A 12,175-nucleotide genomic window follows, 5' to 3' on the forward strand; every position below is an offset into this window, starting at 1 on the left:
GCTCAGTAGTTGTGGCTTGTGGGCTCTAGAGCGCAGGCTCAGTAGTTGTGGCACACGGGCTTAGGTGCTCCATGGCACGTGGGATCTTCATGGACCAGGGCTCGAACCCATGTCCCCCGTATTGACAGGTGGATTCTTAACCACTACGCCACCAGGGAGGTCCCTCCATATTTCTTTTTGCTGAAGACTAACATAAAATTGCAGTTCATTAATGATGCCATTATAAAAATCCTTGTTTATTTGATTACTTCCCGCACGTATCTATGAACCTCCCCTTTCCTGATTTTCTTCCCTGATCTAGTTATGTTTATTTCTTATTGCCTTCATCTTTTTTATGTTATAATTTTTTACACAACTGAAATCAGTTTATATTTAAAAGACCAGGATGTATCTGTACCTGAATAGATCATAAAAAAGCTTGTATGCTGTAGGTATTTAGATCAGGAATAATCACATTAGATAACATTCATAACACTCCAAAGGGGATTTAAGGACCAAGGGGAGTCAAAAGGAAGATTTCAGGACAAGATATGTACCTAAAATTCAGATTGAAATCGAAATAGCATATTGACAAAACAACAGAGGGGAAAATCACCAAAACAGGGGAAAACACCAACAATCAATAAGCTGCCTATTCAGAATCATGAAGACCTTACAGCTAGAATACTGGCCAGAGAGTTTCCTTTTAACCAGGTTGTTGCTGCTGCTGCTGTTGTTTTCCCACGGTCTTTGGATTTGGTGCTGCTTTTATACATGTACCTAAAATGAAGTGAAATCCCTGCCTAGAGAATTAGTGAATTAAGGAGTGATCATTAGTCTTTACAAAACACTTTATCTTGCAGATATTAACCTCTCTATTTTGAAACAACAACAACAGCAACAAAATGTCTTCTGAAGACTTTTGATTGTTTGTTTGTTTGAGGACTGTTTCACCATACTTAGCCAAGGTGGTATCTTGACTTTTCAGGATTCCCAGTAGATGGAAAACCATGGCAATAGTTGACACCTCTTCTCCCAGATGCTTTTGTGAGTTTCTTGGCAAACTTCCACTCCTAAACCTTTTGCCCTTCCTACCAACCCCTTGCCAATGACCCTACCAAATACCTCTAGGTTTGGGGGCAACTTTGAAGGTTTTCAGATAAATACTTTCTTGCTTTCCACACCCACTTACTTTTTTCCCTGATTTATTTTTACAGATAAGATAGTTTCGTTTTGTTTTGTTTCTGAAAATGTAATAAAAGTCAAATGTGTCTGCCACTGTAAATTCTGTGAAATGACTCGGTCTAAATGAATTATGGCAGCAAATCTTCTCATTGAGTAGCCATCTTACAATTTGTTTATGTTTACATCTTCATCTAAGAAGTATCTTCCTAGATCTCAAAAATCCTTGTAAATGGACATCATCCATAGATGCCTTTTCTACTACATTTTACCATCAAAACTGGGCTTTTCTTAGGCTCTTTTCTGACCAGCCTTTAGTGAATGAAATCACAGTTCATGACATGTATGCTTGAATTAGTTTCTGAAGACTATGGTAATAGGGAAGAGAAAGTGTTTTGTTATTATTATTATTGTAAATAATAACCAACATCTGCATAATACTGTATAGATTTGAATGTGCTGGCACATGAATTACCTCATTAAATGAGACAAATGAGGAAATTCACAGTTAATAATTTCAATTCCTGAATGAGATAGTTTAATTTTCCCTTCTCGTTACCAGACTTGAGGAGCGTGTCTATTAAGTTCATGTTCATTATCTGTGAGGATTCCAAATGCAGCTGGAATGGAGAACTGAAGTGAAGAAGAGTGACGTACTGTCAAGCTGTGTGATTAGAAAACAGAAAATGATTTTGGCAACAATATAAGTCATGAGAAATTACAGGATGGCGATAGATACACTGAAGCAAGAAGCCAGAAAAAAATAACTAAACTTTATAAAGCAAGTGAAAAGCATTACAGCATTAGAATAATAAATTAAGATATTAATACCCTTTTAGAACTTGCTTGATATGAAAACATATACATAGATAGATAGGAAGATTTGATTGGAGCTGCTTATGGAAAGATACACAATGGAAGAAATCACTCAACCAATATCAGCTAAAATTAATTTGACGTTTTTGCAATATAAAGCCTATAGTTATATACCTTCCCCCTAATTCTCTAATTTGAAATATTTCTCACCGTACAATTGAAAAATATTTATATTATTCCAACACCAATAACTGAAGGATAAATCCCTCTGTAACTGGAAAACATGACACCCTCCTTGAATCCTTCTACACCATCCTCATACACCAGCCCTCCAACCTCCCAACCCTAATTATCAAAGAATATAAGATGGAGATCTTGGAATTCTTTAGATAAATTCTTAGAATACGCAAAAGTCTGCTGAATTTAAGGGTAGGAACCAAAGAATACTGAATATGTAAGAAAATTAAGGATTTATTGTTACTATTTGGTTTGGTTTGGTTTTGGGGGAGGGGGACCTCTGAGTGAGGTAGAGAAGAAAGGGAAGGAACACTGAAGAAAAGAGGAGGGAAAAAATAGAAAATGAATCTGGAAAAGAGAAAGATGAAAGGAGAACCAGAACAACAGCAAAAGAGTCAACAAGAAAGCCAAACAGAATGGTGGGAAGCTAAGGCATGAGTTCTGGAAATATCTATAGAGATTTTTAAAAATGATGTTTAATATTCAACTTAGTTTGCATTGCAATAATGTACATTTTCAAGCCCCAAATCTTTTGTGATGTTATGCACAGAAAGTCTTCCTGTGAGCGTTAATTGTGGTGTAAGTGTGTGTGTGCATGTGTCTGAGTGTGTAAAGTGCAAAAAAAAGAAAGAGTTAGAAATGGATAGTTGCGTGTATTATAAATGATGAATTTAGAATATTAGTAAAATAGGAAGAACAGCAAACAAATAATTGAAAAAATAATAAAGTTAAACATTATATAATTTAATGCTTTCTTGGTGCTGGCTCCCTATGGAAAAAGCCAGCATTAAATGTTGGGTTTTGATTCATAAGGGAAAACCAGATACCGTCATAGCATAACACCGCCCATTAAACACTAGTTAGATTGGCTGATAAGTCAGTTTTTTAATATTTAGAATGCTCAAGAACCTCACCAGAATGTCTCTGCCTCCCTAGGGGCCAGGGGTTGTGCCTGTGTATGTGGCATGTATATCTGTTTTAGGCTGAGGCAGGTGGGTCTGGATAAGCTCTCATGGCTACCTTTGCACCAAACTTCACTTTCAATGATTTAGTTCAGTGTCCTTATTCATCCAGACAGGCAATCTAACTCTTTCCTTCCATATTCTTAAATACTGTGGGACACTAATAAAAAGTAGTAAATTCTATCTGGATACTCTTTAAATTCTAATTAGAACTGCATTTTGACTGAAAGGTCTGAAAAAGCCAAATAGGTCATTCTTTAATGATAGGATATGTTCCACCTTGACAGCTTGAAGTAGAGGGAGAATAAAGAGAAGTTACCAAGACGAAAGCTAATTTGTTTATCTATAATTCCAACCTCACTCATGGCCAAATATTTTTTATTCTTGCCTTCCTGAACTGCCACTAGATTTCCATCCAGAAGAAATATTATGTACCTATTATAACTTTTTTGTTCCATGCATGCATCTGGGAATAATTACCTTTGAATTATCTTGATTCTAGATTTCAAAACAAACTAACACCCATGGGTTTTCTCTTGACTGATATTTAGTTCTAATTGTATTCTGTATTGAGTGGAGTTTTGTGGTAGAGAGCAGATTCCTTGGTAGCTAGTTTGAAAATAAGAGGATTTATTCCTGGCTCTGAAATGACTTACAGACTTTGGGGGAACGCTAAAGAAACTGATTTAAAGCTGAACTTTGAGGTTTGAATCCTAAAGTCATACAGCTTCCAGGAAGGGGTCCTAAATCCATACAGTAGAGGTGGACGGTTCAGGAGTCTACTAGCCTGGAAAGGGTGGGAATGTGTGGAGTCAGGGAGTTGACTAGTAAATTAGGAAGCTATTGCTACAGTTTCTGACTTCAAAATACATCACTATCACTACAATGTGTATGAATAAAATGAATGCTTCCTGGTTAGTTCCTCTTCATAGATGTCCTTCTTCTGATTTCAGGTCAAGAGGATCCAGCTATTGGTGGAAATTAAATCACATAGAGAAACTTCAAGGAGTCTGGTAAGTGTGGCCTTTACTTTCCAGCCCCTGCACACTTAAAAGTGGAAGGAATGTGTTTTTGAGTGAGCCAATTCACGGTACCAGCCACATATTCTTCTTGGCTGTGGCCTCAGGAATTTAGTAGAGTAATATTTTCTATTAATTAAAATATTTAGAATAACCAGTACTTGTGAATAAAACATGGGAATAAAATTTGAAAATCCTTACTAATATTAGGGAAGAATGGCATGTAACCTTGAATAACATAGATTTATGGTTCTCAATTAGTGTTCTACATCCTTTACAGGGACATTTGGAAATGTGCGGGAACATTGCTGGTTCTCACAATGACTGGGGAATGCTATGGGCATTTGCTGGACGAGGACCAGAGGCAATACACTGGACTTTAATAAAATCTGACACAATGAGGAATTACCCTACCTTAAATGCCAATGGCCTCCCTCTTCAGAAATATTGTCATGAGTAATCTCCAAATAATTTCAGTGGCCTACTTCATCATCAGAAAAATTTGCTGACTTGAGTTTTATCTACTCTCTTATGGAAGGGTACATACCCAGATGAATATTTCCTATGTATGGAAATAGGTTTATAAAAAGGAGCATGAATAAAATAGGTTAATATTTTATGAACAAAAGAAATCATTTGATTTTAGTAAATAGTGGTTCTCAAAGGATGTTCATTTAACCAGCAGCATTAGCATCACCTGGGCACTTGTTACAGAAATGAAAATCTCTGGGCCCTGAGCTACTGAATCGGAAACTCTGGGATTGGGGCCCAGCAATTTGTGTATTAACAAGCCCTCTAGGTGATTTTTATATACTTTAAACTTTGACAACTGCTGGAATAAAAGCATCAAGGAGTGAATGCTGTAATAGTTTGGTGTATTTAGAGAAGCTTAGTTTTCATCTGCGATGAGTGTGTTAAACGGAAAGAAACATTTTATAATAAATTGGCCTGCATTGGGGAAATCTTTAGCCCCTCTAACAGCAATTCCTCCTAGGCATAATATCCAAGAATACATGGAGAAGGATAGATTTAAAACATGACCCACACTAGGGAATTTACACCAGAGAAACCCCAAAATGAGGTGTATTAGTTTTCTGTGGATGCTATAAAAATTAACCACAAACTTAAGTTCACAGCTTAATTATCTCACAGTTTCTGTAGATCAAAAGACTCACATGGGTCTTACTAGGCTAAAATCAAGAAGTTCACCAGGGTCGCATTTCTTACTGGAGCCTCTGCAGAGGACTCTGCTTCCCAGCTCATTCATGTTGTTGGCCAAATTCAGTTCCTTGAAGTTGCAGGACTGAGATCTCCGTTTCCTAGTTACCTATCAGCAACCACCTTTGCTCCTAGAGGCCTCTATCTAGTTCATGCAAACAGCCACCTATATCAAGTCCTTCTCACACTTGAAATCTCTGACTTTACCTGTTGCTGTTCCTGTTCTGCCTTCCTTTTCCACTGTATCTATCTGACTCCAGCCAGAGAATGTTTGTTGATTGTAAGGGATCATGTGGCTAGAGTGGGCCCATCTGGATAATCTAGGTTACTCTCCTTATTTTAAGGTCCATAGCCTCAATTACATCTGCAAAGTCCTTTTTTTTTTTTTTTTTTCTATGTAACATAATGTATTCACAGGTTCCAGGGATTAAGACAGGAACATTTTTGGAGAACGATGATTCAGCCTGCCATGTGGGGGAATTAATTCATTCATGCCTTCAGCTACAGCGTTAACCGTGCCAGGCTCTGCAGTGTAAAAAAAAAAAAAAAAAAGAATGCTATAGTTCTCTATTTCAAGGATTTTACAGTCTAGACTGTGTAGAATCAGATGAGGGAATCAGAGAGAGATATCTTATTAATGATACAATTCACCTGAAATAGTGATTCCTAGATATACTATAATCCTTATGTTAATAAAGATTAAATAATGAGTCTCAGGCAGCAGAATTTCAACGGCAAGTATTTCCATTTAGAAAATCTATCCGCTTATCATGGTCCCAGTTAGGGGGCCTTGGTACCATCTTGGTCTCCAGATCTGGTGAGGATCAGGAGGCAGTGACTCAGTCATTAAACCTAAATAAGGCACTGAGGCATCATGAGTGAAACTAGTGAAAACTTAGAAATAGAGACCAAGGGGGAAACATAGTGGTAGAACTCAACCATATAGTAGTAAAAAGGAAGAGGATACTGGGATTTGGGGGAACTATGCACATACAGAGGAATTTCCCTTGGTGGTTCTGGGTGTTGTGTCTGACTGGTACTAAAGAGACTTAAGGGAACAAGTTAGGAGAACAGCGGTCATTACTGGGTGTGTTTAGGAGCGACATAAGCTTGTGTGCCGACACCTGCTCCAGGGTTCTGAAGCAGAAAAGGACTGATCCTGGAGATTGTGCCAGGAGGCCATGAACTCACGGAACTTGACCATCCTTAACTACATTCTATGTGGATTGGGCAATTCTCTGTCAAACTGGAAGCTTTTCTCTGTATTTTAGATAAAAGGTGTAAAGATGGGTAAAACAAGATGCCAGGTGGTAATGGCAGCTGAGAATTTAAGGTCTGGAACATGAAAGATGTTTTTGGAAACAGATTCATGTCACATGGGTCAACAGTACTTTGCTGAATTCAGCTTTTTAAGATGATTGTGGGCTTGAATATATTATTTTCCATCTTTCTTTCCTTCCTTCCTTTCCATTGTAATATGGATTGTATTAGTATCTTTTACAATAATCCATTAGAGAGAAAATTATGAGGAGAGTTGGGAATCTTCAAATGTTTTTCATTTTTAGTGACTAGAACAGAGGGTGATATTAGTATATGCCAAGCCCAGATACCTTACTTTTTGCCCTGCTCAGCACATTTTGCTTCCTAAATAGAGGACATCCATTTCTCCCCCAGAAATGGGGCATTTTGTATGAAAACAAAGAAAAATTCAATGATTTCCAAAAGATTATATTTTTTAGTGAGAAAATAACAGCTAGAATATCACTATACGATTCCTACTCTCCCAATCTTTTTCTCTCATTAAAGTGAAAAAGCAAAGGAAAGAGATAAAAGATTTATCCTATTTATATCGACAAATCTTTCCTACTGATGTAAAGTGAGAGAAAGGAGAGAGCCAAAGCAGGTCTTTTGGGAGAGCCTCTGATTCAGGAAATAGCACCCTAGAAGCTTCTGAGAAGTAAAGATAAAAGAGAGGAGTTGATAGGGGAGAAAAAATAGTTATGAGCGTGGGAAGGAATTGCCTTTGAGATTTTTTAAGAGTCACATTTCTAAGAGTTTTGAGACTTTTCTAATGAATGAGCTTGACTTTTAAATAGCCATTGGCATGTATGTACATTGATTATTGCTTCTATTTCAATTTTGTATTAGAAATCCCATCAGAGAAGCAGTCTATTGCTTGTAACAATCTAACCTGATGCAGGTAACAGAAAGTCAATCCTCAAGAGGGCATTACCCAACCCTGGAGCTGAGGCTCCGGTTTCCGTTGACCTTTGGGGATCAAATCTCACTTCCCATTGTGTCCTAGTTGCCATGCATTATGCAAGACTAAGTGATATCTGGCAGTTCTGATGCTATATTTAATTGTATCTGTTCACATTATGGTTTTATTGCCAATTGGATTCTGAATCTTTATATTATTCGGGGGGCACAAGATCATGGATATTGAGGACAGAGGTTTATGCCTGGATTTTTGGCTCATGCCAGATGTGACCCTCCATAAATTAGTTACCTTTCTCTTGATTCAGCAAGAACTGCAATCTATGTTGGCTTGTGGCAAAGCTAACCGCAGGTGGTTTCCACGTGAGATGTAGGTTCCATATAATTTGTTGTGTTTTCCTGTGAATCTTATGTGAATTAGCTTTTACCTCATAAACCACAGAGAAGAGAAATTTCTAAAGATTGTTATAAAGCACTTGGGTTAAAAAGTGTGTATTGCTATGGAAATACTAACTAATGATAATAACTATTGGAATAGAGATTGAGGGACTAAAAATAGCTCACTCCAGGCAAAATTGAGCATGTTCTTTTAATTGTGCTAGTATTATACAGAAAAAATAAGCAAAGATTTTAAGATAATATGTTTTATTCAACAGCCTCACTGACATAATTCTCTTGGGTCTTCTCATTTGAGATTGCCTCTGCTAATTGCTTTAACATTTTCCAACAAGTATATTACAGAGCCAAGAATGAATGCCCAGTGTCCAAACCACTGATGCTTGGGGCAGGTGGGCCACAGCTGCATGAGACATAAAAATCACAGCTGGAATGCTGTTCTTCTTTGTCTAATTCTAAATATTTTATCTTAAAATATAGTGCTCAATTCTGGAAATATGACTATACTTATTCTTTAGGAAAACTGTCCAATATTCCTAATTTTTCTACACTTTTAAATGAAACCCTGAAAACTTACATTATAGTTTTGCTAATCCTGACAATTATTATTTCTTTTACACCATAAATAATTATGAGAATTCCACCTTTCTTTTAAATTTGTTTAATTCACTTAGTTGATTTCCAGTCATATAAAGTCTACCATTTTATTTTATTTTTTTAATTTTATTTATTTTTTCTTTTTCTTTTTCTTTTTGGCTGTGTTGGGTCTTAGTTGCAGCACATGGGGTCTTCGTTGAGGCATGTGGGATCTTTTGTTGCGGCGCGGGCTCTTCATTGTGGTGTGCGGGCTTCTCTCTAGTTGTGGCATGTGGGTTTTCTCTCTCTAGTTGTGGTGCACAGGCTCCAGGGCACGTGGTCTCTGTAGTTTGCAGCACGCGGGCTCTCTTGTTGAGGCATGCGAGCTCAGTAGTTGTGGTGCAAGGGCTTAGTTGCCCCGAGGCATGTGAGATCTTAGTTCCCTGACAAGGGATGGAACCCATGTCCCCTGCGTTGGAAGGCGGATTCTTTACCACTGGACCACCAGGGAAGTCGCAAGTCTACCATTTTATAAACAAGAATATAATAATGTTGGAAAGTAAAGCTATAGGTTACCACATATAGTTTCTAATATAGCAAAGCCATATCTGAACAGAATTTATTCTGAATCTGATAAAAAACAAAACATGGGTCAAACATAAAGACAAACACGTTTAATAAAACAGTGTATAACTTTGCTAGTTTTTGATTTATAAGAAAATTACACATAGAAACACTAAATTGATTCTTATTTTATTAAATAATAATATGATATACAATAATTTTACCCAATACACTTGATCAGATACCTATTCAGAATTCTATTTTCTAAGGAATTAAAGCAAAGAATCCAAAGAGACAAGTTGATTTTATTTAACTTTCAAGCAAAGAAAATTATTTAATTTATGGGAAAGTTCTTTTTCTGGGCATTTGCCTGTTTTCTTCTTTATTACCACTTGATTGCTTTTCTTCCATGGGCTGTTTCTCACTGCCCTATTTTTCCTACTTCTTTAATAAGAAAAGACTCCTGGAAAGCATAATTAACATCTTCAAGTGGATATAAAAGTCTTAGCTTCCTACTAGATAATACAGGCATTCTAGTGCCAAAATTCTATTTTAAAAATGTTGTTATGTCTATTTCCACTCAATTTGAAGGCTGGGGTAGAAAGGCCTTAAGATTTTGTTAAAGAGTGTTGCTGCTAGTAATCCCTGGCGTAGATAGATAATTCACTTAGAAATATTGTCTTAAAAAATTAAAAAATCAACTTTAGTTATTTTAAAATACTAATGAGTGCTCTTTACATGGTAGAGCTGATACAAGTTTGTGAATTTCCTATTTACTCAATCTCACTGTCTTTTCTATTGGGCATGAAACACATATATATCTAGCATCACCTGCCATTACATTGTTATTGATGAGAGGTATCAATTGCTTGCAAATAGAATCATTCTTCATTATAAGAGGCAAAGATCCATCCCTCAATCCCTTTCTCTCTTTCTCTTAAATGATATGTGTCTTTTCCTTAACCAGTTTCCTTGGAATATATCATTATTATGGGATGGATGTTTACGCCTTCCAAAATTTAATGTTGAAGCCCCAGTGTGGTGGTATTTGGAGATGGGGTCTTCGGGAGGTAATTAGGGTTGGATGAGGGCATGATGGTGTGGCACCCATGATGGGATTAGTGCCCTTATGAGAAGAGACACCAGAGAGCTTGTTTTCTCTCCCTCTCCCTCATTCTCTCTCTCTCTCTTCCCCTCATCCCCTACCCCCACCTTACCTTGTGAGGACACAGGGAGAAGACAGCAGTCTGCTAGCCAGGAAGAGAGCTCTCACCAGAACTCGACCATGTGGGCACCCTGATCTCGGACATCCAGCCTCAGAACTGTGAGAAATAAATGTTTGTTGTTAATAAGCCACCCAGTCAGTCTACGGTATTTTGTTGTAGCAGCCCAAAAGGACTAAGACACAGCCCAAGCTAACCCAATCATAGTATTCATTTTTTATTCCAAATAGGTTTAACAAGGACATATTCAATCTAAGCAGCTTTCTTGACCATACCTCTTCCACTAAAGGCATGTTTACAACCATAATTCAATGACTTAGTGCTTTCATTCTTCTGTGTATTTACTTAGCATTAATGTTTTAGCAGGAGACAATGGTGCCTTGCAAATACTGCAAATGTTTTAATACTATAACACTCAACAAGATGCAGACTCTTGCATATGCATTTTGAAAGGTGGAAAAGACTAAATTTCTAAAGAGGTGGGTGATAAATTCTAAAACTGAAAATTTGTTTATTTCTAGACAATAAAAGATATTATGTAAAACTATGTTTTTTAAAACTGTGTCTGTATTCTTCTCACTACTATTATAAAACTGTTCATTGCCTTGCAAATTGACTACAGTATTCATTACAAAGTGAAATAATAAATAGAAACAATGAAAAGAACGTTTCCTAATAAGGATAATTTATTTGTGTCTAGAGAATTTATTATACTTCCATGCACTGCTATTCCTGAGTTGAGCAGCATTTACCTCCCCATAGCTGAGACAAGCTTACAGTTTTTTAATCAGAGGAAACTAGCGATTTTACTATTTTAACTAGATTATAATATATAGTCTTGTTGTTTTTGCCACAAAGCCCTGGCTGCTGAACTGTGATATCTGTCATTGGCATGATCATGTAGTGGGGCAAAAAATAAGAATGTTCTTGTATATGTGCAACTCCATATGCATCTTTTAGAACATTCCAATAAATCTCATGTTATTATCCATGAGAAATTTAACTAGGCTAATTGACCACATGGAGCAAATTAGTGTAAACCTCGTTTATTTAATATAGTCATGAGAAATTGAAAATGTCTTTTTTAATTATCCAACATAGAAAGGCCACAAAAGTCTTACTAGGGAATTTTTAATGTGACATATAACCGGTTGATATATTAATTAAAATTAAGTCTGTATATTATATACATGCATATTATATATACATATATACCAAAATAAAATGTTGGCTAATAGAAAATGCTATGAAAAATAAATATCAGCTTATTAATTATAATCCAATTTAAATCATTTAATTCTAAAGCTATATATATATTAGGTCTATTGAATTTTATGTTTCAATAAAAGTGTGTTCATAGAAAACCTTTTATGAAGTCTATGTCTGAATATAACAATTTCTCAATAATCTGATCATGGGAAATAAAATACTTTTCCTCTGTTAATAGTTATTATTGTCTTTAATAATGTCATGATATAATAAATACAGAAATAAAATAATCATTATTGATTTGGCCTTAATTAATAGTAAAATTACAGTAAAATTTTTACTAACTTACACTAGTGAAAGAGAAAGAACAGTAAATTGATGGAATTCAGAATCATAAAAAAAATTTTAAAGAATTATGGTTTTATTATGTTCACAAAGATATCAAAAGTAGGTTAACAAAGTGATATCAAATGTCCTGAGAAACACTAACTTAATAGATAAAGGGGAATGACTTATACAGTTTCTCATTTATCATGACTTATTATTAATAACATCTTTAGATTTTATTCTCTTAAAC

General features: G+C 36.0%; 1 long non-coding RNA gene across 1 annotated transcript in view; it reads right to left on the bottom strand.

The window, feature by feature from the left end:
• Positions 1-12,175, bottom strand: part of LOC309660823 — a 190,549-nt gene that overhangs the window by 115,828 nt on the left and 62,546 nt on the right. Inside the window, exon 3 of the long non-coding RNA XR_014263648.1 lies at positions 10,384-10,488. This is a non-coding gene — a long non-coding RNA (uncharacterized lncRNA). The remainder of the gene's footprint in view (positions 1-10,383; positions 10,489-12,175) is intronic.

The sequence above is a fragment of the Balaenoptera physalus genome (assembly GCF_965194825.1).
Source record: "Balaenoptera physalus genome assembly, chromosome: 5".
Taxonomy (NCBI): Eukaryota; Metazoa; Chordata; class Mammalia; order Artiodactyla; family Balaenopteridae; genus Balaenoptera; species Balaenoptera physalus.